Raw genomic sequence first — 27,097 nt, 5'->3', positions numbered from 1 at the left:
ATAACACCCAGGGCTCATCACATCACGTGCCTTCCTAATGCCCATCACCCAGTCACCCCATCCCCCAAACCCTCCCCTCCAGCAATTCTCAGTTTGTTTCCTAGAGTTGAGAGTGTCTCATGGTTTGTTTCCCTCCCTGATCTCTTCCCAGTTTTCCCTCCCTTTTCTTATGATCCTCTGCACTGTTCCTTATATTCCACATATGAGTGAAACCATTTAATTGTCTTTCTCTGACTGACTTATTTTGCTCAGCATAATACCCTCCAGTTCCATCCATGTCAATGTAAATGGTAAGATTTCATCCTGTTTGATTGCTGAGTAATATTCCATTGTGTGTGTGTGCATATATATATATGTATATATATATGTATGTATATATATATAATGGACATGTGGGCTCTTTCCATAGCTCTTGCTGCTATAAACATTGGGATGCAGATGCCCCTTTGGATCACTACATTTGTATCTTTGGGGTAAATAACTAGTAGCGCAATTGCTAGGTTGTAGGGTAGCTCTATTTTTAACTTCTTGAGGGAAATCTGTACTGTTTTCCAGAGTGGCTACACCAGCTTGCATTCCCACCAACAATGTAAGAAAGTTCCCATTTCCGGGGCTGCCTGGGTGGCTCAGTGGGTTAAGCCTCTGCCTTCAGCTCAGGTCATGATCTCGGGGTCCTGGGATCGAGTCTCACATCAGGCTCTCTGCTAGGCAGGGAGCCTGCTTCCTCCTCTCTCTCTCTCTCTGCTTGTGATCTCTCTCTGTCAAATAAATAAAATCTTAAAAAAAAAAAAAAAAGAAAGTTCCCATTTCTCCACATCCTTACCAACATTTGTTTCCTGACTTGTTAAATTTAGCCATTCTGACTGGTGTGAGGTGGTATCTCATTGTGCTTTTGATTTGTGTTTCCCTAATGCTGAGTGACGTTGAGCATTTTTTCATGTGTCTGTTGGCCATTTGTATATCTTCTTTGGAGAAGTGTCTGTTCATGTCTTCTGCCCATTTCTTGACTGATTATTTGTTTTCTGGGCGTTCAATTAGATAAGTTCTTTATAGATCTTGGATACAGCCCCTTATCTGATATGTCATTTGTAAATATCTTCTCCCATTCAGTAGGTTGTCTTTTAGTTTTGTTGACTGTTTCCTTTGCTGTGCATTGGGACTTCTTGATGAAGTCCCAATAGTTCATTTTTGCTTTTGTTTCCCTTGTCTTTTGAAGATGTGTCTTGAAAGAAGTTGCTGCAGCCAAGGTCGAAGAGTTTGCTGCCTGTGTTCTCCTCAAGGATTTTGATAGATTCCTGTCTCACACTTAGGTCTTTCATCCATTTTGAGTTTATCTCTGTGTATGGTATAAGAAAGTGGTCCAGTTTTATTCTCATGTGGCTGTTCAATTTTCCCAGCACCATTTGTGGAAAAGACTGTCTTTTTTTTCCCCCACCACTGGATATTCTTTCCTGCTTTGTTGAAGACTAGTTGGCCATAGAGTTGAGGGTCCATTTCTGAGTTCCCTATTCTGTTCCATTGATCTATGTGTCTGTGTTTGTGCTAGAGGAATGTTGAAAAAGAAAACCAGAGCTGGTGGCATCACAATTCCAGACATCAAGCTATGTTACAAAGCTGTGATCATCAAGACAGTAAGGGATGTCTCTTTCATCAGCATTCCTTTAAACACGGTAAGCCCAACCCCCTTATTCTACAACTTAAGCATTGCTGCAATGAAACCAATATCATCAAAAATCAGATACTAGTGACAAGGAAGTTTTCCATGTCACCTCCATAACAATACTGGAAAAAAATAAGCAAGCAGTATAGAGGGATAGTGAATTCCTAAAGGTAAAAATGCTGAACAAATCTACTTGATCTGGCAGACCTAAGTAGTCTCAAGAGAGACTGATGCTTGGGTTCAGCTAAATGGGATAATGAGTCATGTCCAGGAGGTTCTGGAAACCAATATATGGCCCCAAACTAATTGACATTGTTTAGGATGTGTTGAATAGCAAGTCTTCCTAAATCAGGACCTATGCTTGATAGGCACAGAGAATTTGAAGGTAAGTATAATTTTAAGGCTGGAAGAACTAGTCTACCATGAAGGCCTAATGAATCTCACCTAAGGGGGAGAGTCAAAGGCTAGACCCCTGGGAATAAAGCCCTCAAACAGGAAGATCAAGTGAACTCAAGAGTGTTCTAGTTAGAGCTGCCATAGATGAGAGTCCAAGGTCACCCAGAGTCTGACCTGGAGGATAAGAGAGTGTTTCCCTGGAATTCGGCACTATGAATGCTCCAACAGGTTGGGGTACAGGCCCCCACACAGTTGAGTATCATCAAAAAGTGACAACAATCCTTTTTACTCAGGATGGTTGATACCAAGGAACTCAAAGGAATAGGAGTGATGCCCCCTCAGGGACAGTGAGAGACACTGGGGGATAGGTGACTACTGAGAGTGCTGCAGAGGACAGGCTTGCCTCCAATCAGACAGGAAGCTAAGGAGCGTTAAGTGGTTGTCCAGGTAGGAATGGTTCATCCCATTATTGTGATCTCAAGCTGCGATGGCCTGAGATCCAGGGACTATGTTATGTGATGGGTATTTATTATTTGCTGATCTGTATAAATAAACATGTAGCTGATACACATAGTTTGGTGTCATTTCTTTCTGCGTTCAGGCAAGGCCCCGGGCAGCCATATGCTAGCAACACTCAGCTCTAGCTGCAGGGAGGGAGATGGTGACACAGTGTCTTGAGCTTATAGTCCCGCACACCCCAATTGAAGACTGCAGGGTTTTGCTCTTGAAGGCATGGCCTGGAAAAAGTCAGCATCAGTCTGAGAAATCCAAGGTTTCCAAGTGTCTCTCTCTCATCTTCAACTTTTAAGAACTAGATTATAAAAATTAAAGACTCGTTTGTGTTGAACAAGCTTCTTCCCTAAATATTCTAATTTGGTTTATTCCATTTGAGTGTTCCTGACTTTCTATTTAAACCACCCATATTGTTTTTTTTTTTTTTTTGAAGATTTTATTTATGTATTTAAGAGAGCGAGAGAGAGCAAGTGAGGTGGGGGGAGGAGCAGAGGGAGAGGGACAAGCAGACTGCGTGCTGAACATGGAGCCCCACTTGGGGCTTGGTCTCATGGCCCTGAGATCATGACCTGAGCTGAAATCAACCGACTGAGCCACCCCTAAACCATTCATATTTGCTTTTTAAATATGAAAGAGACTTTGGATGGCTGAGAAACTTCTAAGATCCTGTTCCCATAGAATGCTCCAAACAAGGCATTAGTGAGGAGAAAGAAAGACCAGTGGGTAGGTTTTCATTTAGCTTGGGTCCTGTGGGAAAAGTTAACTGTCCCCGGAAAGCAAGCCTGGGCTCTGGGCCAGGCAGCAGGTACTGGATGAGAAGATGACCCGTCCGTTGGAGTCAGCCAGTACCAGCTCTGGACTCTCAAAGATGATTCTTACGAGGTTCTATTCTGAAGACTGAAAAATAAAGGTCACCTTGGCAGCAGGGAGAGTTTAGAGAGAGGATACAGGGCTCAGGAATAAACAAAGGAGGGGCACCTGGGTGAATCTTGGTTTCCACTCAGTTCATGATCTCAGTGGAGCCCCAAGTTCAGCTCAGCTCTGCGGAGAGTCTGCTTGAGATCCTCTCCCTCTGTCCCTCCCCTCACTTGCACTCATGCTCTCCCTCTTCAATCAATCAATCAATCAATCAATCAATCAAACAATCTTAAAAGAAATGGAATAGACAGGCGCCTGGGTGGCTCAGTCAGCATCTGACTTTGGCTCAGGTCATGATCTCAGGGGCCTAGGACTGAGCCCTGTGTTGGGCTTGCCACTCAGTGAGGAGTCTGCTTGTCCCTCTACCTTTCCTCCTACTCATATTCATTCTCACTCTGTCTCTCAAATAAATAAGAAGGAGGAGCAAGTCTTCCTGGTTATCTTGTTAGAAAACACCCAGAGTCGGGGCACCTGGGTGACTCAGTGGGTTAAAGCCTCTGCCTTTGGCTCAGGTCATGATCCCAGGGTTCTGGGATGGAGCCCCACATCGGGCTCTCTGCTCGGCGGGGAACCTTCTCCCACCTCTCTGCCTGCCTCTCTGCCTACTTGTGATCTCTGTCTGTCAAATAAATAAATAAAATCTTAAAAAAAAAAGGAATAAACAAAGGAGTTATAGGTAGTTTTCTCCATGGTCTAGTGTAGGGATGTTCTTTTTGTTAAAAATATTTTCATAAATTCCCACAAAAAGATAATACCCAGTTACATATGTAGTGTTTTTTTAAAAATAGGATTCCAGGGCACCTGGGTGGCTCAGTGGGTTAAGCCGCTGCCTTCGGCTCAGGTCATGATCTCAGGGTCCTGGGATCGAGTCCCGCATCGGGCTCTCTGCTCAGCAGGGAGCCTGCTTCCCTCTCTCTCTCTCTGCCTGACTCTCTGTCTACTTGTGATCTCTCTCTGTCAAATCAATAAATAAAATCTTTAAAAAAAATAGGATTCCAATAATATTTATAAAATAATGAGGTAGTTAATGTGTTCCGGTCATTCTTCTCAGTATATCACCTAGGTTAATTCTCCACCACTTGCAAGCTGTGTGACCTTGAGCAAGGACTTAATCTCTTCACCCCTCTGTTTCTGCATCTGTAAAATGGGTGTAGTAATCCTATCTCCCTTGTAGGGTGAATGTGAGGATTAAAAAATAATGGCTACCATTTGTTGAATTCATTGAATTCTTACCACAGGCCAGTTATTATTCTAAGTTCTTTACATGATGATCTCATTTAAAAAATCTGTATACATGTAAATATTCATTGTATGAAAGTAAGATTGTACAGTACATTTTACTTTGTAAGCTGTTTTTTCATTTAGTAAAACAACTGCCACATTTAAAAAAAATTTATTTATTTGACAGAGATCACAAGTAGGCAGAGAGACTGGCAGAGAGAGAGGGGGAAGCAGGCTCCCCGCTGCGCAGAGAGCCCGATGTGGGGCTCGATCCCAAGAACCTGAGATCATGACCTAAGCCGAAGGTAGAGGCTTAACCCTCTGAGCCACCCAGGAGCCCTCAACTGCCACATTTTGTCTATGTCATTAAGTATTCTTATCTCTCATAATTTTAATGACTTCATAAAATGCCATAATATGCATGTGTTACAATTTTTTCAACGAATTCCCTTTTGATGTAGTATCCAGCTTTCATTTATGAGAAACACTTTTTAAATTATTATTATTAGAAGCACGTTGATGAAAAACTTCATCGGGGAAATTTCTGCTGCATTCATCCTGAATTCCTCAGGATAACTTTCTAGAACAGGAATGGCTGAATACGCATTTAAAACAACGTCTTACTCTCTTCAGGCAACTTGTGTCCATTTCCATTTCTATTAGCAGCTCATGTAAGAGGCTCTGTGCTCCCCACTCTCACACCATGGGTGGCCTTCTGCCTAAAATCAACAATTTGATGGTGGAAAATCCATGTCTCCCGGTCATATTAACATATATTTCTTCAATTTTTGGAGATTAATCTTCATTTGGGTTGGTCTTCACTTTACAGTTACATTTTCATATACGCCCTACACTATTTCCTCAGGAAAATTCTTAGAAGTGGAATTGCCGAGTCAAAGGAAATAGCTATTTTTATGACTTTTATTCTGGTGCCAAATTGCCCTCTGAGAAGGTTGTGCCAAATTACATTTCCTCAGGTGGAGTAGGGGAATGCTCATTTCCCCCACACTCCAACCAACATCCGGTATAACTGCTGCTATTACTACTATATATTTACAAATTTCATTATGCAATATGTCAGAAGCAGAGGTGGGATATCAGCGAGCAGATGTCAGCCATGGCAGGGTGCAGGGACCTGGAGGTCCCACATCTACCCTTTAGTTAGGTAACCATGGGGGTGTGAAGCAGGGTGTCAGGGCAGCCAGCGGGGTGGGGGAACATGGCAGCTCTGGGCAGAAGCTCCTCATTAACCAGTCTGGAGGTATTTTGCTGCACCAATAGAGAGTACAGCTCTAGCAGCAACACCCGCTGCATATCCATCCTGCTTATGGCTCTAGAGTGAGTCTCTCTCATTATTTATGAAGTGGAATGTTTGTTGTTTATTGACCATTGGCATGTTTTCCTTTTGTTGATTACATTTTTTCTCCCCTTCTAGTTTTTTCTTATTGGTTGGTCTAAACATTTTATAGAAGGACCATATATATTGCCATATATACTGAAAAAAATATATATGCATATATATAGATGTATATATATGCATATATATTGCCATATATATTGAAAATATTTTCTCCGGTCTGTTATGTAACTTTTAATTTTAGTTAAGGGTGTTTTCCCCCATGAAGAGATTTTGAAATATTTCATTTATTTATTTAAAAGATTTTATTTATTTATTCAGGAGAGACAGAGAGAGAGCAAGACAGAGGCCGAGGGAGAAGCGGGCTCCCTGCTCAGTGGGATTCGATCCCAGGACTCCAGGATCATGACCCGAACCGAAGGCAGACGCTTAGCCATCTGAGCCACCCATGCACCCCTAAATATTTGATTTTTTTAGAAGATTTTATTTACTTATTTGAGAGAGAGAGATCGAGTGAGAGGGAGAGGGGGAGAGAATCAGAAGCCAGCTCCGCACTGAGCACAGAGCCCTATGTGGGGCTTGATCCCACAACTGCGAGATCACGACTAAAGCTGAAACAGAATTGGATGCTCAACTGACTGAGCCACCCAGGCACCTGAGATTTTTAAATATTTTAAAGATTTTATTATTTATTTGAGAGAGAGAGAGAGAACACGAGTTGCAGGAGGCAGGAGTAGAAGGGGAGAGAAAGGGAGAAAATCTGGAACCCAGTATGGGGCTTGATTCTGCGTCCCAGAGATTATGATCTGAGCAGAAATCAAGAGTCAGATGCTTAACCCACTGAGCCACTCAGGTGCATTTAAATATTTTAGATGTTAGTCATATTTAATTGGTCTTTTTCTTTTTATGGTCTTTGCCTTGGTATGTTAATAAAGCTTCATTGTTCACCAAGATAAAGTACCTTTACTTTTTATTTCATAAATTCATTTTCTACATCTAAATCTTTGCCTGTGATTTATGTTGATATATGGTAGAAGGTATGGGTATAGTTCTTCTCTCTTCCTCCGAAGGTTTATAGTGCCTCATACCATTTACTTGAGATGATTTACAATCACATGACTAATTTTTGTATGTTCTTGGGCCCGTTTCTGGACTTTCTATCCTGCGTGGCTGATTGGCTGGTCTGTTTCTCCACCATACCACATGGTGTTCGATCTTTTACTTTTGTAGCCTATTTTAATATCTGATAAGGTGAATACTAAATGAATTGGATTTTCAAATATTTCTTTGCTATTTTATCTCTGTTATCTTCCCGCTGAACTTCCAAATCATGAGGTCAAGTTTCAAGAAAATTCCATGTGCATTTCAACTGGTATCAAAACAAACTTAAGGGGCACCTGGTTGGCTCAGTCATTAAGCATCTGTCTTCCGCTCAGGTCATGATCCCAGGGTTCTGGGATCAAGCCCCGAATTGGGCTCCCTGCTCAGCGGGAAGCCTGCTTCTCCCTCTCTCTCTACCCCTGCTTGTGTTCCCTCTCTCACTGTCTCTCTCTCTCTGTCAAATAAATAAAGAAAATCTTTAAAAAAACCAAACTTACAAATTATTTTAAAGGAATTGATGCCACATAATTAATTTGACAACAGATTTTTTGAAAACCCAAACAAAATAGCACATTACATTCCGAATTTAATGATTCTTTGAGGTCCCTTTCTTCCGTGGACGGTAATCCCAGTGGCAGGCTCCCTCCCACTCCGCACTCCCCTGCGTAAGCAAGCAGGAAATTTATTATCTTACTATTTGGAAGTTCTGAGGTCAAGCACCCTCCAGGGCTTGTTGATTCAGCCCCCCAACAATGTCATCAAGGCTCCCCCTTCAGGCTGCTGGCAAGGGGGGGGTGAAATATTTCCAACAGTGCCTTCAGACGCAATAAGGTCCAGACTGAAAGGGGCTGTCTCTCAGTCTTTTTCTTAGGAAGGAGGAATTTTCTGAGAAGAATCATGCTTTTTTTCCCCCCCTTTTCATTGCAAGAGTGGGGTCATCTGCCCCATCTGAAACCAGTCTCTGTTGGGAGATGGAGGCCACCATAATTGTTTAAGGCTGAGCACAATGTACCCTGGAGGTGGTTGTGGTGATGGTTGTTCACTACAGAGATCTTGGATCTTGAGGTTGAAGAAGATAAGTGTGGGGGGCAGCAGAGAAGACCTGCCTATTAAGCTGCCTCATTTAATTAAACTCTCAGTTTCACTGATTTAATTTTTTTTAATTAAAAAAATTTTTTATTAATGTATAATGTATTATTGGCCCCAGGGGTACAGGTCTGTGAATCACCAGGTTTACACACTTCACAGCACTCACCGTAGCACATACCCTCCCCAACGCCCATAACCCAACCACCCTCAGTTTGTTTTGTGAGATTAAGAGTCTCTTATGGTTTGTCTCCCTCCCGATCACTGACTTGATATTATTGGAAGTTAACAATGTCTTTCGATTGGTGGATATTCAGCATCTCCTGGGTAATTCTTCCCAACAGGTATGACCTGATCACCCCAATCTCTCCTAGCTTTGGGCCTTCTAGTCTGAGGAACTATTTAATCGAGCTGCTTTAAATGTGGCAGGAAAAGTCCTATATGACAAAGATTTTGTGATGTGGTTGTTTTTCAAAGGTATTTTGATTGGTAGTTAGGGATACAGACCTAAGTTAAAAGAGAGAATGAAACTAAAAATGCAAATGTTCAACTGAAGTAAGATTCACATGAACAAATACTTCTAAGCATTGGGTAATTTCTCATATGCATGGCAAATAACAGCAGCATTCTAATTTATTTCTCTACGTGGTAGCTGGTTAAGTTTCTATTGACATTGATAGTAAGATGATCTCTAGATTTCCACAACAATGAAATGTGAAAAACCCGTATGTTGGATGGAGGCAGAAGAACAGAATGATGGTTTATGTACTACACATGTACTTATGTCAGGTCACAGAATCAAACCTGAAGTCCATCCTGATAATAATTGACTGAAATTAACAGGGGGCAGTTCAAGAGGGTGAGAGGTTAAGTCACACAGTGTATTAAGAAACAATCAGTACGATGTGGGGGATAACTTCACGGCGGTACACTTGAAAAATACATAAAGGATTGTGGTGACATCAGGTTGAACGTGAGCTGTATAACGTAGTGGATAGCAGCTGGATAACATTTTTAGACGCTGATTATTTTTACCCTGTGTATTCCCTTCCCCATTTCTGCACTTAAGCAAGTAGTTTTCAGAAAGCCTAGTCTTTTTGGAGAACTCAATCTGAGGAGCTCAGAGGGAGGAGGGTAATTCAGGGCAGAGTCATGGAAGATTGGTATCTTCCCCCAAGCGAGAGATTTTTCCAGACTGATGGGAGTGGAAGAGGTAGAGACCAGCTGGACTCCAGAGAAGGGCCGGAGTCCATGCACATGGATCCTCAAAGAAGGATCACTTACCCTTGTTGTGGCACAGTCTCAGCAGGAGTCCCTGGATCCAGAGAGCCATAGGAACAGGAGGCAGTGAGCCTTGCAGGGGAACCTGCGGGGACAGACAGCTGATGACCAATGGGTCCCTCCACTCCTATCCCAGTGATACCGTGGCGCTGGAATCCTGGAACTCTGACATAACACACTGAGAACACATCAAAGATAACCAAGTTACATTTTCTGTCATGCTGTTGGGAAGGGGGCATGGAATCAGAAACCAAGTTATTAAAAATCAAGAGGGGACACTACTACTACTACTACTACTATACTTCTTCTTCTTCATCTTCTTCTTCTTCTTTAAATTTTATTTATTTATTTGAGAGAGAGAGAGTGTGAGCATGAGCAGAGGGGTAGAGGCAGAGGAAGAGGGAGAAGCAGACTCCCCACTGAGCTGGGAGCCTGACATGGGGCTCGATCCCAGAACCCCAGAATCATGCCCTGAGATGAAGGCAGCTACTTAACTGATTGAGCCACCCAGGCGCCCAAGACGGGCTACTTCTTACACCGTTAAGCTTGGCCACAGAGATACACACAGCTCATGATCTTGGGCTGAACGGACAGTGGCAGTGCAGCTATGACATAATTCATGTCCTGTGCACTGGGACACTGCATTTCACTTCAGGGCTTTAAGTACACAAGCCAAAGGCAGTTCTTTCCTACTCTAGGGCATGCTCAAGATGCCCTCCCCTACCTCGGCTTCCCACCCCCCCCCCCCCCCCCCCCCCCCCGCCACAGGGCAAAGAACTCACAAGACCTTCTTGCTGAAGCCTGGCCTCTCTTTGGAGAGAGGAAGCTTGTTCTTCTCTTGTGGGGCCGTGTGAGAAGATGCTCCAGCAGCTTCTGCCAGCCAGGGAAGCTGGGACAGCCTGAGGTGGATTGGTTTGACTCCGACCTTTCCTCTGAGCCCTTGCTTTCTCTCTGGAAAGGATTGAGTTTAAGTGTGGGCCTTGGGAATAGCAGCCCGGGAGACAGCTTCCATTTGGTTTTAAGACAGGGGCCTTAGGCTCACAGCTGGTGGCTCATATCCCCACACACTTCAGTCCAGCTCCCCAGGAGACCACCTGGAGCTTGGGGCAAGAGCGTTATTGAATAAGGTGATTTGAGGGAGGCTGACAGAGTGGTGTGTTCCTGGTAAGTGGGAAGACCACCCTCCCCACAGGAATCCCGTTTCACTACTACAATGTCTATGAGAGACCAGTCTCGAGATGGAGATTCACCTTCCCTCAAGCTTATGAAGGTCCCTCCAGAAATCTGAGACTCCCAGGGCATCACCACCCAGGAAACCTACCTCTGCAAGGTGGCTTTGTATATTCCCAATCTGACCAATCTCCTCCTTCTCTCCACCCCCAATCCTTCTAGTAGGCCTTCTAGAACTCTTGGTCTGTCACCAGAAAAACTGCTTGTGATTTCAACCTGTGCTTTGAATGGAACTTGACCTTGCTTCAGGAAAACCTGACTATCTCCCGAGGACTGTTTTTTGCGCGTGTTTCTTGAGGCCAACCAGGACGCTGAGGCTGAGTAGGGATCCCTCTTGTTCCTCATGCCACTGCCAGGCAGTTTCTGCCTCTTCCTACCCCCAAACCCTGCAGTTTCGGTGAAGCATGTGCCATCAGACTCTACTCACAGGCCGTTGTTCTTTCTTAAAGTCCCTGACCCACCTTCAGTCATTCCCCCTTCTTCACTAGGATTTTAGAGGCTGATTCACTGTCTCTCTCTCTGCTATTGCTCGCATTAAGCATTATTGGTGTCTTCGAGCAGTCCATCTGTTCTCCTCTCCTTCCCTTTCAGCCCTCTAACCAACTGGCCTCATTGTTCTCTTCAAAACCAAGCTAGTTCCTTCCTTAGAGTCTTTGCATGGGCTGTTTTTCTATGCGTAATACACTTGCCTCATATAGTGTCATATCTCTCCCTCACTGCATTCAGATCTTAAGAATTAATTTCAAGTGAGACCTTCGTTGACCATCCGATCTAAGATGGCCACCCATCCCCATGGCCTTTTAGTCCCGGATCATGCTTTATTTATTTTTTTTTTTTCTCAGAGCACTTACGTCGTATACAACATTATATTATATACTTGTTGTTTTTTGCCTGTTTCCTCTACTGGAATGTGAGCTCATGGGAGACAGCAGGAAATTTTTCTGTCTTCTTTTCAGTACTTAAGCAGTGACTGCACATAGAAGGTACTCAATAAACCTATTTTGAATGAATACTTGAATTAAAGAGAATGATCATTCCTGGCATGTTCCCGGGCAGAGCTTCTTTAAGAACCTGTGATAGAGGTGAATGGCCCTGGTTCTTGAGGCAAGTATCAGCTCATGGCAAACAACAAACATAGCCAGGGCTGGTGAAGGGTTAGCCTGATCTCACTGAAGTAACTGGAGATGCATCTTCAGAAAAAAAGATGACTTAGGAAGGACAGCCTATTGTCTTCAAATACTAAGAAGTATCGTGTGAAAGAGGGATTCGTTTCCTTCATTGTTGCTCGAAAATTTTAAAAATTGTTCATCTGTATCAGTAAAATATTTTCAGCATCCTTCTAGTAAATGCATCCTTATTTACAAATTACATGCATAGTCATCATGGATGACAAGCTAACCCAAATTTTCTCTCTTGGGAAGAACCAATGCCCACTTCTGAGGGCAGACCTCCTGCCGGGTCCCTGGGAACACTTCTTGCACCTGAGGATAATTGGCTCTTGTTTCAGTTCCCCACAGGGGACTCCTATAGTCCTGTCCCCAGTCCAGTCTTGGAAGTTCTCCCTTCTTCCTTCTGCACGTGATCTTATCACCTAGAGTCACCTGAGCATGTGTCTTTATGGGACCTGAAGGCCCCTCCTCGAAACACTGTAATAGGAGGGAATATTCTTGAATGCTGAGAGCCATCCAGCAGTAGAGTATGCCGGCCTCTCAGCAAGTGTGTATTTCCTAATGGCAATTTGCATTTCCTGGAAATTTGGACTAGACCAGCATGTCTCAAAGAGTGCTGTCCACATCCAAATGAGCTACGGGTGTGGGGAGGGTGCCTTTGTGGAGGGGCTGTTAGAAATGCAGATCTCTGGGCCTTTCCCAGACCGCCTGCATCAGCATTTCTTGAGGAAGGATCTAGGAATCAGCAAATTGCAGTTGGAGCCTGACTGCATAAAACATATAGGATTTCCATCCCCACTCTAGGGGTCCATGATTCACCTTCTAATGCAGTTTATTAACTGGGACCAGCTGGAAGCCTTTGAGCATGTTAGTGAACTATTTGTGCCTCTGTTTTGTCATTTTAAAAAAAGATTTATTTATTTATTTAAGGGGGGGGAGAGAGAGAGAGAGAGAGTGTGTGAGTGAGCACAGGTGAGTGGGGGGAGGGGCAGAGGCAGAGGGAGAGAAGCAGACTCCCCTCTGAGCAGGGCGCCCGACTCGGGGTTTGATCTCACAACCCTGAGATCATGACCTGAGCCAAAATCAAGAGTCAGATGCTTCACTGACAGAGCCACCCAGGCATCCTTGTTTTGTCATCTAAAACAAAAGTTAAGCTATAGTCTCTCTGAGCTCTGGAGTCCCATGCCTCTCTTTTCTTCTAAAAACATTTTATTTTATTAAAATTTTCATTTTAAAAATTGAGATCAAGTTGACATATACCATAGGTGTACAATGTAATGATTTGACATATGTGTCTTGTGAGATGATTATTGGAATAAGCTCAGTGAACACCGTCACCACTCGCAATTGCACATTTTTTCTTCTTGTGAGGAAAGCTTTTAAGATCTACTCTCTCAGCAGCTTTCAAACACACACTACAATACTGTTAACTACAGTCACCATGCTGTCTATGACATCCCCAGGACCGTGCCTTTATTTTCTGCCTTGTCTTTCTTTATTTGAAGTTTGCTTATAGCTGGGTACACGAGAGCACGTTTAAAAAAGCTTTGTTGCAGTGAAATGAAATATAGTAAGTGCTCAATAAATTTTTGTTGATTGATAGCTTGGTTTAGGGTTAGTCAAAGGAGACCATTCAAAGCAGGAGGAAAGCCACATCTTAAAAGCCCAGAGCTTCCCAAACCTTGGCTCACTTCAGAACTTTACATGAAAGCCGTTATTTAAGTTGTGTTTCTGAAGTGGGCTGGAGGGAGGGGCCATGACTTGCCATCACAGGACTGCTAAGGGCCAGTAAACGCTCCATTCGCCAGGCCTGTTGCCTGAGAGAGCTTTTCCCTGTGTGGCTTTATCAAAGGCCACAGGCCAGCGGCTAGCCACACAGAGCTGTTCCTGTGTGGGCACAGAGACTCCTTGTCAGGCTGCCCCTCAGAGGAGCCACGAGGTCTGTTTCCAACCCCTACCTAGGGAGGAAGACGAAGGAGGAGGAAGGGGCCTGTGGTGTTTGTCCAGGTCCCACAAGCAGCAGGCAAGACATGTAATATTCATGGTCACACCTTGGGATGTGGAAGCTGGTGGCTTTGGCTGCAATGTGTCCATCTACTTTGTAGTTAAGATGACACTTAGGAAAGAGGAGAACTGCGTTTTTGAGTCAGGGATGTTGTGTATTGCTGGCAGTCTGAGGGAGGCTCCTGTCTGCGGGGACCGATGTGTCAGCCAAAGACAGCTGTTTGGCAGGCCAGAATGCCTGGTTGGGCACCTGGGCTCCCTTTTCAGTTTCCCTTCTTTTCTGGAGGGTCTGCATTCAAGACTATCTGGGTGAGCTATTTCTGCTCATGGCCTTGGTGAGAACCCCAGGAGAGTGACTCAGTGACTCTCATGCCTTGCTGTCAGGGTCTGGCCTCACATAAGCCAGACTCAAGAGTCCTCAAGTGCCCCTCTCACATGGGCCCCTTCACTGCTCTTCCCTGAGTCCCCTCCCTACAGAGATAAACTTCCAAGATTCACCAGAGAAGTAAGGACTGGATGATATCCCAAGTGTCTTTTGCCAAGCATGTTCCCCCCAGAGAAGAGAATTTGCATTAACTAAGCACCTACTATATGTGAGGCATCCATGATGTGTTTTAAACTAATGCTCTCCAAAGCAGGGTGTGAGATCCCTAAGGAGGGCCCATTGGGGAGCAGGAAGAACATACTAGAACTTCCATTTATATTTATTTTCTAGTCTAAAAAGTAGGAAAGAGATTAAGAACACTTGTACTTAATGGAAACTAGCCCCTTTATGCCCGACATGTGAGGCACCTTGAGGGCAGAATGGGGGTTACAACCACCCCGAAGGCTGATGGTGGCATCCTCGGGTTTTCATTTGTTCATTTTTAGCATATTGAGACAAACTGCAATGAACATGACCGTATTTAGGGATTTCAAAATAATCCTCACAAGGGGCAAAGCTTGGAGTCAGACCATGCTGACCTGACCCCTGCTCATTTTAGCAGGTGAGAGAGATGTGTAAGGGAGTAATCAGCTTCACGTTGGTACAGTCTCCCTTAGAGGGGGCCTGCATGAAGAATGGAGAAGGCCAAGGTGGGTGGTGAGACCAGTTTTGCCTAGGACAGTCAGAGTTTCACAGAAGGGAAAATGTTTTAGATGGCTCTAAAACATGTTCTTAAATTTGGCTGCCTGTCAGAAACACCCAGAGAAGTTAAAAGGAAAAAAAAAAAAAAGGCTGATTCTTGGACTCTTCCCAAAACCCATCATGTCAGTGTCTCAGGGGGGGAAAACTGAGAATCCACCTGTGTTTGTCCCAACATCTTCCCTGTAGCCAGAGACCCTGGAAGGGCTGGCGGGACAGGGCTGGGAGTGGGGGGCCAGACCCAGGGCCTCCAATTCTGTGCACCTGCAAGCTGCCCTCTGCTATTCTCTTCCCTGGGCCTGGGAAGGCCAGGGTCCTGCCTGCTACTCTGAGCACCTAACTGGGTCCAGAGACAAAGTCCTAATGCCAGGACAGGAGCCTCCCAACCCCAAGATCTATGCTGCATGGACTCACTTAACTGTCATCTACCCTTGGACTGTGCTTCCAGAAAAGATTTCTTTGTCAAAACACACAACTGTGAGCCTGCTTTGGCCCCAGGCTTCTGTGTCATAACTCTTTTTTTTTTATTGGAGCAAAAAGAAGTAGCACATTATTGTTCTTCTGCTCCACGTTTTCTCATGCATCAAAAGAGCAAGAAGCACTTTGTGCGAACAGAAAAGCCTGCTTTGTTGTCTGAGGACAGGCAGGTGAGAAAGCCAGGGAGGCCTTTCACAGCCCATAAAAGAGACACAACACAAAACAGGTTTGAGGCGCCTGGGCGGAGGGCTTGGGAATGGGTGGGAAGAAATCATTTGTATCTCTTCCCTGGCTCATCAGGGTTTCTCACATTTCACTAGTAAAAGGGACCTCGGCAGGCCTGTGCCAAGGTTCCCTGGCAGAGTCTTGCTACTGGGAGGGTCATTTTCGGACAGCTGTATACAGTGATGATGTTTCTGAAAAATGGAATGAGTTGATCAAGTTGCTGAGAACACTTTGGTGTTTTAAGGTGCGTCAGAGCTAAAGATATGACAATTAGTAGTGTGCTTTCCATGTGTCATCTTTTCCCCATGACCTGTGAGGGGACAAGGTGGCTGTTGTCATCTGTGGCGACAGAGGGGACCACCGAAGCTCAGAGACCCTGAGCTCCCACAACACAGCCAAGTTCAACTCCCCACGCGTGTGTTTCACTTGACTCCAGTGATGTCAGAAACCATTCAGTATTGGAAGTATTTCCCTACATTATTGGCTTCACAAATCTGAATTCTTACACGCTGGATATTCTTCAAGAGAGTGTGAGGTTGATTCAACTGGTAAGTTAGCAAAACCTCCTAAGATGTGTACATCTTAGAAAAGCATTCTTCATTAATGTGATTAATTTTTTCAACAACACAGAAATGATAAACAAGTAGAACTTCCGCTGTCAGCTAGGTCTCTTCTCTTTCTACCTCCAGATAAATGCTCTCACTAGAATGCGATTCTCAGAGTTTAGGGAGCATGATAACCTGGAGGGCTTGTAAACCAGATTGCTGGGCCTCACCCCTAGAAATTCTCATTCAGCTGGTCTGGGTGGGGCCTGAGAATTTGTGTTTCTAATAAATTTCCTAATGATGCTGGTGCTGCTGGTACAGGGACCTCATTTTAAGAATCACTGTTTTATAGTGTTTTTATTTTTCCTATGCATATCCCTATAGCTCTGCATGTATATAAACACAGTTATTAAAAATGAACCTGCAATTGCACTACTGGGTATTTACCCCAAAGATACAGATGTAGTGAAAAGAAGGGCCATCTGTACCCCAATGTTTATAACAGCAATGGCTACGGTCGCCAAACTGTGGCAAGAACCAAGATGCCCTTCAACGGACGAATGGATAAGAAAGACATGGTCCATATACACTATGGAGTATTATGCCTCTATCAGAAAGGATGAATACCCAACTTTTGTAGCAACATGGACGGGACTGGAAGAGATTATGCTGAGTGAAATAAGTCAAGCAGAGAGAGTCAATTATCGTATGGTTTCACTTATTTGTGGAGCATAACAAATAACATGGAGGAGGGGAGATGGAGAGGAGAAGGGAGTTGAGGGAAATTGGAAGGGGAGGTGAACCATGAGAGACTATGGACTCTGAAAAACAACCTGAGGGTCTTGAAGGGGCGGGGGGTGGGAGGTTAGGGGAACAAGGTGGTGGGTATTAGGGAGGGCACGTATTGCATGGAGCACTGGGTGTGGTGCAAAAACAATGAATACTGTTACGCTGAAAAGAAATAAAAAAAATTAATGGTCAATGTTAAAAAAAAATGAACCTATTTACTTAGACTTCTGAAATTTGTTCATTTTCATTTAACAAAACATCCTAGACATTGTTCCAACTCCGAACATTAGGATCTATACCATTCTTTTTAGTTATTTATTTTTAAAGATTTTATTCATTTATTTGACACACAGAGAGAGTGCATAAGCATGGAGAGCAGAAGGCAGAGGGAGAGGGAAAAGCAGGCTCTCCACCGAGCAGGGAGCCTGATGCGGGGCTTGATCCCAGGACCCAGGGATCATGACCTGAGCCAAAGGCAGACGCTTAACCAACTGAGCCACGCTTAACCAACTAGCCAGGCATCCCTAGATCATTCTTTTTAAGGGCTGCATAGACTTCCATTGTATGTCTGTACCATTATTTATTTAACTAGTATCTATTACTGAATGTTTCGATTGTTTCCATTTTTTTCCTACTACAAACAATAGTACAGCTCTTTTCAACTATCTTTACACATTTGTGCTACCAAGGATGAAGGGTAAATTCCCAAAAGTGGAATAGATGGCTGAGAGTGATTACGTGTCTTCAGATATTACTTGACTATTCTAAATTATATTTCTACCAATAGAAGTTGAAGAATCCTTCATCAACATCAAATATTCAGTATGATATTTATCTTTTCTTATTGTTAGGTGAAAAATGCTATATTGTTATTTTATTTCATTTTTTTTAAAGTAAGTTTTACACCCAGCGTGGAGCCCAAGCAGGTCTTGAACTGGACCCTGAAATCAAGACCTGAGCTGAAATCAAGAGTTTGATGCTTACTGACTGAACCCTCCCGTATTGTTACTTTTATCTGCATGTCTCTATTAGTAAGGTTGGGCATATGTTATTGGCCAGTTATATTTCTTTTTCTGTAACATGCCTGCTTATATCTTTTGCCTGTTTTTCAGTGAAAAGGAATTCAGAATGGCAGAAAAATGCATGGCAATTTCTTCACTGCGTTGGGCATGGCTTGGGCTCCTGACATCTTGCTGAAGTATTTTGGAGGTGAAAGAAGAGAAACAGGAGACAAATACGCCACACCAAAAACACCCCCAAATAATCCGACTAAAAAATGGGTAGAAGACCTGAACAGACATTTTGCCAAAGGAGACCTACCAAATGGCCAGCATACGCATGAACGATGCTCAGCATCTCTCATCATCAGGGAGATACAAACCCAAACTACCACGAGAGACAACCTCACACCTGTCAGAATGGCTAATGTCACAAAGACAAGAAATAAGCATTGGTGAGGATGTGGAGAAAAAGGAATCCTCATTCACTGTTGGCGGGAATACAAATTGGAGCAACCACAGTGCAAACAGTATGGAGGTTCCTCAAAAAATTGAAAATAGAATTACCATATGACCCAGCGATTCCACTACTAGGTATTTGCCTAGCGAAAATGAAAACACTAATTTGAAAAGATATCTGCATCCCTATGTTCATTGCAGCATTATTTACAACAGCCAAGATATGGAAGCAACTCGCGTCCATCAGAGATGAATGGATAAAGAAGAAGCGGTATACGTACACACACACACACACCCCCAGAGGAATATTACTCAGCCATAAAAATAATGAGATATTGCTGTTTGTGACATCATGGATGGATCTAGAAGGTATAATGTTAAGTGAAATAAGAGAAAGACAAATACCATGTGATTTCACTCACACGTGGAATTTAAGAAACAAAACAAACAAGGAGAAAAAGAGACAAAAAAAAACCCCGACTCTTAAAGGGAACTGGTGGTTGTCAGAGGGGAGCTGGGGGTGGGGAGGAGGGTGAAATAGATAAAAGGGATTAAGAGGCACAAAATTCCAGTTACATAATAAAGAAGTCACAGCGATGAAAAGTCCAGCATAGGGAACCCCGTGGATAACACAGGAATGCTGTTTGGTGACACACGGGGACTATCCTTACTTTGGTGAGTCCTAACACACACACGGAGCTGTTGAATCATGTTGTACACCTGAAACGAATCTGCCACTGGACGTTACTTGTACTTCAATAAAAATAAAATTCAGTTAAAAAAAAAAGAGAAACAGGAAACAAGCCACAGAAATGAGCAAACCTGATTAGACGAGGGAGTTTAGAAGAACAAAATGTTCAGAGATTGTTTAGGCCAGAGAAGGCACCTGAAGGGGCAGTGAGAAGGAGAAAAGCCTTAAATTTCTGAGCGGTGAGTCTTTGAGAAGGGTGGCTGATGTGTAACATGTACCTTTTCTGCCAGAACGTGGGCCAACCTGGATTTCCACAGGTGGGCTTTCTTCAGTTTAAGGAAGTTCTTTCTCATTATAAGGGCCAGTCCTTGTCTCCATTCCTATTCTCAGAGACATTTCAACTCAATGGGAGATGATTTTGATGCTGTTCTCCCCTACACTTCAAATTGTGGTGTGTGATCTTCCCAGGACCTCTGGGTTCCTTTTTTCTTTCTTTCTTTCTTTCTTTCTTTCTTTTTTTTTTTTTTTAAGCTAGAGAAATATAAAATACAGTGGTCAGGTCAGCCTGATTCTATTTAATGAAAAGTTTGGGGCTCTTTATACTGTACTGTCCGGAACTGTTCCTCCATCCTTGCCAGTGGCCTGTGGCCTCCGTACTTTTCAGGGCTCATTTATGGAGCTGTGTCCTTTGCCTGGATGTTGACTCTGGCACCAGAGTTAATAAGACTGCCGCCCAGCCCAGCAGCTGAGAGGTCCCCTCTCTCCACAGGACCTGAGCAAGTGGTTTGCATTCAGGGAGTTTCCAGTGATGTTATAACCCAAACATCAGCCCTTCTTGTGTGTGTCCTCTGTTTCTGTTTCACTGCCATAATCTTGACTCTGATCTCATTACTGGACTCTTATTCCTGAGAGAGCATCCTCTTGTGCCCAAAGCAGGAGTGAACAATGCAGTAAGAGGCAGGTGCTGTCAAGGCTGTAGGGGCCCCTGACTTCCCTCTCCTACGAACCGACTTCGAGTCCAAGTAGAAAACCTAAGCACTGTCGGCTTCTTCCAGCCCCTCACCCCCATGTCTCCCCAGTAGCTAGATCCTATCAAATCTCTAAGATCTGTGATCTTCTTCTTCATCTTTATTATCCCTGGTTAATCTAAGGCCTTTCTTCCTTTCCTGAGTGAATGCATCAGTCCGCCAGCTTCCTCCAGTCCTATCCCCCTCCTATCCAATTAATCATTCGTTCATTCATTCATTCATTCATATGATGTTCTGTGAGAATTGACTTGTCCCTGTGCCAAACACATTCAAGAAATGCCATAAGGCTGTGAGTTATTAGTTACAAAGAAGACATCCAGGCTATCAACCATCTTGGTTCAAAGGAGTTGGGGGACTTTCCGGGGTGGGGTTTGACAGGCAGATGAACTTGAGGTGGGCCTTGGAGTGTGCGCAGGTAATGTGGAAAATTCCATGAGTCATCCACCTACCAGTCACTCCCCATTCCTTCTTGCTGTGGTGGTGTGATTTGTTCACCTCTATGCCAGCGAGGTTGTTTCTGACTTCATTTAGGTCACTTGTAGTCGGGTCTTTAGTTATTAGGAGCCCAAAGTATGGTGCAGGTGGGATGTAGCCCAGGGAAGGGGGAATAGCTCCTTCCTGATTTGCTGCAATGGGGTCACAAGAGGTGTCATTTGTTTCTCTGATTTCTCCAAGGTTGAGCCTGCAGACTGGCTGGAGGGAGAAGATGAGGGTCAGGAGCTGGTGCGTGGGTCAGGGAGCTTCTCTTTCATTTTTAAGCCAGAGAGTGCCATTAAGTCCAGAAATCATGAACACCCAAGCTGGGGGAAGGCATCTTGACCATCATCTAGGTCAGAGGTCAGGAAGGTGATGTAAATGAATGAAACAGACCCATGTTTGCATAATAAACATGTAGGAATAGCCTTCATTTAACGAAGAAGGGTGCTCCCTAGAATTTTTCCCCGAAGCAGATGGACCTCTTGGTTGACTGTTCTTTTTTCTTATGGGAATGCAAAAAGAAAAATAGTTCTATTGAAAGATAAACACCTAATACTCAGCTTCCGATTGTAGGGCAAGAGGCTGTACTGGGAATGTGAACTGGAAACGGAATGACTGTAGGTGGCACTGAGGGGTCGTTGCCACATGGGAATCCTGGAGCAGTCTGATAGATCTTCTGATTTCTCAAGGGAAGCTGGGAACATGATTAAAAAAAAATCCCATTGTTTCCTGCCTGTATGCCCTATAGGAACACATAATAGGAAGAAGAGTTGGGAGATAGAGACATTTGGGGTTAGGAGTGAGGGCGGGGTGGGGTGAAGATTCAGGGAGATGGAGTCAGGAGCAGGGCCTTTTGAGGGACAGAAGCTGAATTCTTCTTTTTTTTTTTTAAGATTTTATTTATTTATTTGACAGACAGAGATTACAAGTAGGCAGAGAGGCAGGCAGAGAGAGAGGAGGAAGCAGGCTCCCTGCTGAGCAGAGAGCCCGATGTGGGGCTTGATCCCAGGACCCTGAGACCATGACCCGAGCCAAAGGCAGAGGCTTCAACCTACTGAGCCACCCAGGCGCCCCCAGAAGCTGAATTCTGATCTAGGTGAGAAATGGGCAAATGAGATAAAAAAGAACACTACAGAAAATGCAGAAAAGCATAAAGAAGAAAATGAGAGTCATAATCCTGCCATGTAAAAATTAAGAAAGTGGGTGAAATTAAGAAAACCTGGTGGTGCCTGGGTGGCTCAGTTTAAGTGTCTGCCTTCAGCTCAGATCATGGTCCCAGGGGCCTGGGATCGAGATCCGCATTAGGCTCTTTGCTTAGCCGGGAGCCTGCTTCTCCCTCTCCCTCTGCTGCTGCCCCTGCTTGTGCTCTCTCCCGTGCACTCTCTCTCGCTCTCAAATAAATGCATAAAATCTTAAAAAAATGAATCAAGAAAAAAGGCGTGTTGGACTCTTGATTTTGGCTCAGGTCATGCTCTCAGGGTCATAGGATCAAGACCCATGTTGGGCTCTGTACTCAGTGCAGAGTCTGCCTGAGATTCTCTCTCTCCCTCTGCCCCTAGCTCCCCACCTCAACGTATGCATTCTTTCTCTCTCTCTAAAACACAAAACAAAATCCCATTTACAATTGTTGCACACAAAACCAATAAAATATCTAGGCATAAACTTAACTACAGAAAAAGCACTAATTTTAAACATCTTTCCTTATGGTCTTTTCTCCCCACCGTATAGTCATCTTTCCTGATGTTAGATTATGATCATTTCCCCTTTATCATTACATTCTCTCTGCAAACTTACTTTTGAAAGGCGATATCTCAGTGCAGCGTGGGGGCAATGGCTCATGTAACTTTACACATTCAAATCCTGTCAGAATAAAACTCCTTCCCGAGTCTTGGCTGGTTGCTCCATTCGCTCAATGAAATGTCACCTGCTGTCTACAGTGGTAGAAGAAGGTCTGCGGGCCATGCTTGAGCAGTGGTTGGCATGTAGGGAGGGCTACAAACTGGCAGAGAGAGAAGTCTAGGCTGGGAGGGGAGCAAGGCTGAGCCAGTCATCGAAGATCTTTAAGTGGAACTAAAATCAAATTTAAATCATGCCCTGAGTGTGAATCCCTTTAGGGACGGTTAATGACTTAAACGACGTGGTTATAAGCCACACGGGCTCCTGGGCTCCACAGTGGGTGAGAAGCTTCTACATTTTCTCTTGCTAACAGCACTCTCAGATGGCAGAGTTTGGAGTGGAAGAAAGGCTACAGGCAAATCTATGTCCAGTCCTGGAAGGACGATTCCAAGTGCTGGCTGAGCAGCAATTTCTGACAGTTAGTCAGCACTGCGAGGCGCATCAACCCTCAGCTGTCTCCCCTGGGGCAGGTGTCCCTGGGGCTCGCTGGAGGGGAGGGGGCTGAGGGAAGAGGGCCTGCCAGAGTCCCTCAGGAATGAGATTGTCACATGCCCTCTGAGTGTCATCTTTGTGTCTGTCACCTCTCACTGCCCTCTGTTTTAGGGGTGGCGGGTCCCGGCAGACACACTATACCTGCTTTGTGACTACGTGTGTCTCCCTGAGGGTGTGTTCCTGGTGTCTTGTGCAATGACTGCTGAGGCACGGGGCACATGTCTGAATGCATTTCCCAGGCAGCTGGCATGATGAAACCCGGCTGGCCCAGCTCCCCTGTGAACACTTGGCTCCCCTCCTCTCTACTGTGTTCCTTGAGCAGACACTTGACATGGTAGTGGGAACTGGTCTTGGAGAGCATTCACACCACACCTGTGTTGAGTGAGATTTTGCTTTGTGTGTACGTAGGGATTCCCAGGGATCAATGAGGGTCAAACCAGCAAAACAAACACGTGGAATGTAGTCTGTTTGTATTGCTAATAATAATTGATACAATAGCTATTTATTGAGTATTTGCTATATGCTGGTCTTCAGGCTAAGAGCTTTTATGCATTAACTTATACATTTAAGCCTCACAAAACCTTCCTGAGTTAGGTACAATGAATACCCTCTTTAAAAAAAATTGTTCTGGGGGGCCTGGGTGGCACCAGGAGATTAAGTGCCTGACTCTTGATTTTGGCTCAGGTCATAATCTTAGGGTAGTGAGATCGAGCCCTGCATCGAGCTCTGTGCTCAGCAGGGACTCTGCTTCTCTCCTCCTCTCTCTCTCTCTTTCCATCCCTCCTCACCGCCCCCCTACATTTTTCCTCTTTCTCTCTCTCAAATAGATACATCTTAAAAAATTGTGTCTGAGATTTTTAATTAAAAAATTTTTAATTAAAAAATTTATTATTGAATTATGTTGACATACAATGTTAAATTAGTTTCCAGAGCACACACAGTGACTGGAGCATTCTGTGGCTTATGCAATCCTCACCAAGGTAAGTGTAGCTACCATCTGTCTCCCTACACCATTGTTACAATATTATTAACTATATCCCCTATGCTCTACTTTTCATCTCTGTCACTTACTTATGACTGGAAATTTGTGCAAAAATAGGTGAAGGGGACTAAGAGGTACAAGTTTCCAGTTATAATACCTGCATTGGGTATTAAACCTAATAATGAGGAAACTGAGACCCAGGGAAGCTGAGTAATCTGCCCAAAGTCCAGAGTGGTGGAACCCGGACTTAATCACATGCCTAGTTACCTGACCATGAAAGCATGTTCATAGGAATTAACTGCAAAGTAGAGCAAATGTTTAACTTACATTGCTTATATTGCTTTATTTATCACTGTCTTATAATACGTTTTCAGGCTCTCAGCTTAAAGGAGAAAAAGAAGACTTTCCTGAGCAAGACAGGAAACCTAGTATGCTGGCAGATGTGAGGATTTGCAGAAGTCGTCTTTGTGACTCATTCAACGTACACAAAAAAACAGCCAACAAATTTTTTGTGTAATTGACTTAAATGATGCCCCTTTTCTGAGTGCAAAATTTGGAAGACAGCTTGTACTTGGCTGGAAAGTTTGTCTAACATGTACATAGATAATCAATGACAGTATGGATGTTGATTCTAAGAATAGCAGAGAAGAAAACCTGATTCAGCTGAAGGAAGTGCTAAAGCTTTGTGGTCATTACAATTTTCAAACCCATGAAAGCAAACTGAATTTGCTCCAGAAGCTGGAAAAAGAGAAAAAAAGTAGGCTCACTAAAAAAGGCAACAACTGGTTCTGACTGGTAAGTGACACCAGAGAAGAGCAAGGCCTGCGATCGCCAGGGTCTCCTCATTTTCAGTGGAATGGACTCAGAGACTGCCTCAATGAAGACTGTTCAGGATGTTTCTATGCTTGTCCTGCCTGGGCTTCCAGCCAAATGGGGTTCTCAGTGCTGCTGAGACCTCAAGAGACAATAGGAGCAAAGTGAAACCGAAGGAGGAGAAATCATCCATAATGTTGGATAATTTCTGGTATCAAATTATGGGATCTTTAAAGATATCTTCTCTATTTCTTCTAAAAAAGATTTTATTTATTTATCTTAGAGAGAGAGAGATAGCGAGGAGAGGGGCAGAGGGAGAGGGAGAAAATCTCATGCAGACTCCCCACCACTGTAAGCCCAATGCGGGGCTCCATCCCACCACCTCAAGATCACGACCTGAGCTGAAACCAAGAGTCGGACGCCCAACCGACAGAGTCACCCAGGTGCCCCAAAGGTCCTTTCTGTATTTCTAAAACTGTCATCCTAAGGTACATTTTAGAGCTGACTGCCGAATAATGAAAATTTGAAACCCATCTCCGCATGTACTCTGCGTGTACTAATGTTGCATTTAAGTGTTTTAAGATTCGTTACTTGACGTAACTTCAATGGGCTATTACTCAGCAGTCAGGCTTAAGCCTGTCTGTCAATATCAACAAGTAGGTAAAGGCCGCCCTAGTTGAGCACAGTTCAAGTGTCAGCTTCCATGGTATATACTGCGAGTTGCTACCCGAACTACAAACACCCCTGCTAGATGTTGGGTCCACATATCATTATGTAACAGAGGTGCTTCATGATCAGTGATGATCAGTGATCAGTCATGGTGCTTCTCTCAAATTCTGCTAATGATTCGTTACTGCACATCCGTCGCTCAGTTCATTCACAGACCGCAAAGCATGGGTATGTTGTCTCCGTCTCACCCATGTGACATTTTACAAAAATGGATCCACAAAAGAACTGGCCAACAAAGATGAAAGTGTAGAGAAGAAATGAAAAAATATTAATACTTGAAGTGAGACTTGAACGTAAATGGAGTTGTAGAAGTAATCAATGGTGAGAAGGTTGACACTGCTGCTGAGCCAAAATATGCCGCTAGAGGAACCTCCTGAAGGCACCCCTAATGTAAATGGGGAAATGGGTGTGATGAAAAGGATGAACATGGCCCAAAGGAAATGATGGTAAAAAAAATTCATGGTAAAGGAAATTGCAGATGATTTTACAATATTGAAGGTGCAGCTGATAAAACGGCAGAAGCGGGTCCAAACGTAAAAAGAGTATGACAATTTGCAATCGTATAGAAAAGATGCTTACTCAGTGTCATAAAGTAACAGAAAAGGCAAGTACTGTTCCAACTACTCTCGATTAGTTGTTTGCAATGAAATAACACAAATTCTCCATGTTTCTAATGTTTTAAATTACAGTGTACTAGTGCTTTTTACAATTTTTCATTTTATTTTACACTTAAAACTGACAGTAAGAGTTTTTAATATTTTGACAGATTTTAAAGGTCACAGAACAATAATCTTCCCCATGAATTAATAAGATTACTTTGAATGACCATTTTTTTAAATCATTTTTTTATTTTCAGCATAACAGTATTCATTGTTCTTGTACCACACCCAGTGCTCCATGCAATCCGTGCCCTCTCTAATACCCACCACCTGGTTCCCCCAACCTCCCAGCCCCCCACCTCTTCAAACCCTTCAGATTGTTTTTCAGAGTCCATAGTCTCTCATGGTTCACCTCCCCTTCCAATTTCCCCCAACTCCCTTCCCCTAACTCCCCATGTCCTCCATGCTATTTGTTATGCTCCACAAATAAGTGAAACCATATGATAATTGACTCTCTCTGCTTGACTTATTTCACTCAGCATTATCTCTTCCAGTCCCGTCCATGTTGCTACAAAAGTTGGGTATTCATCCTTTCTGATGGAGGCATAATACTCCATAGTGTATATGGACCACATCTTCCTTATCCATTTTTTTTTTTTATGGACCGACATTACTGTACAAGGCAAAGACTGTCTGTACCTGGGGACAGAGCCTACTTCAGGGAAAATTAATTTTGTTGTGTGTGTGTTCAAAGCCTACATTTAATGAAATAATGCACTAAAATATCAAACAAAAGTACTCCCGAATTTCCATAAAGTTAAAAAATTTTTTACAAGAA

At 43.7% G+C, this 27,097-nt stretch overlaps 1 pseudogene; it reads left to right on the top strand.

The window, feature by feature from the left end:
* Nucleotides 1-1,657: 1,657 nt before the first annotated feature.
* Nucleotides 1,658-25,902, top strand: LOC116877087 (annotated as a pseudogene).
* The last annotated feature ends 1,195 nt before the right edge of the window (nucleotides 25,903-27,097 follow it).

Source organism: Lontra canadensis, unplaced genomic scaffold (genome assembly GCF_010015895.1).
Source record: "Lontra canadensis isolate GAN:19392208 unplaced genomic scaffold, GSC_riverotter_1.0 scaffold50, whole genome shotgun sequence".
NCBI classification, from domain to species: Eukaryota; Metazoa; Chordata; class Mammalia; order Carnivora; family Mustelidae; genus Lontra; species Lontra canadensis.
The sequence above is the reverse complement of the archived record's forward strand: the minus strand, read 5'-3'. Positions and strand labels throughout refer to the sequence as shown.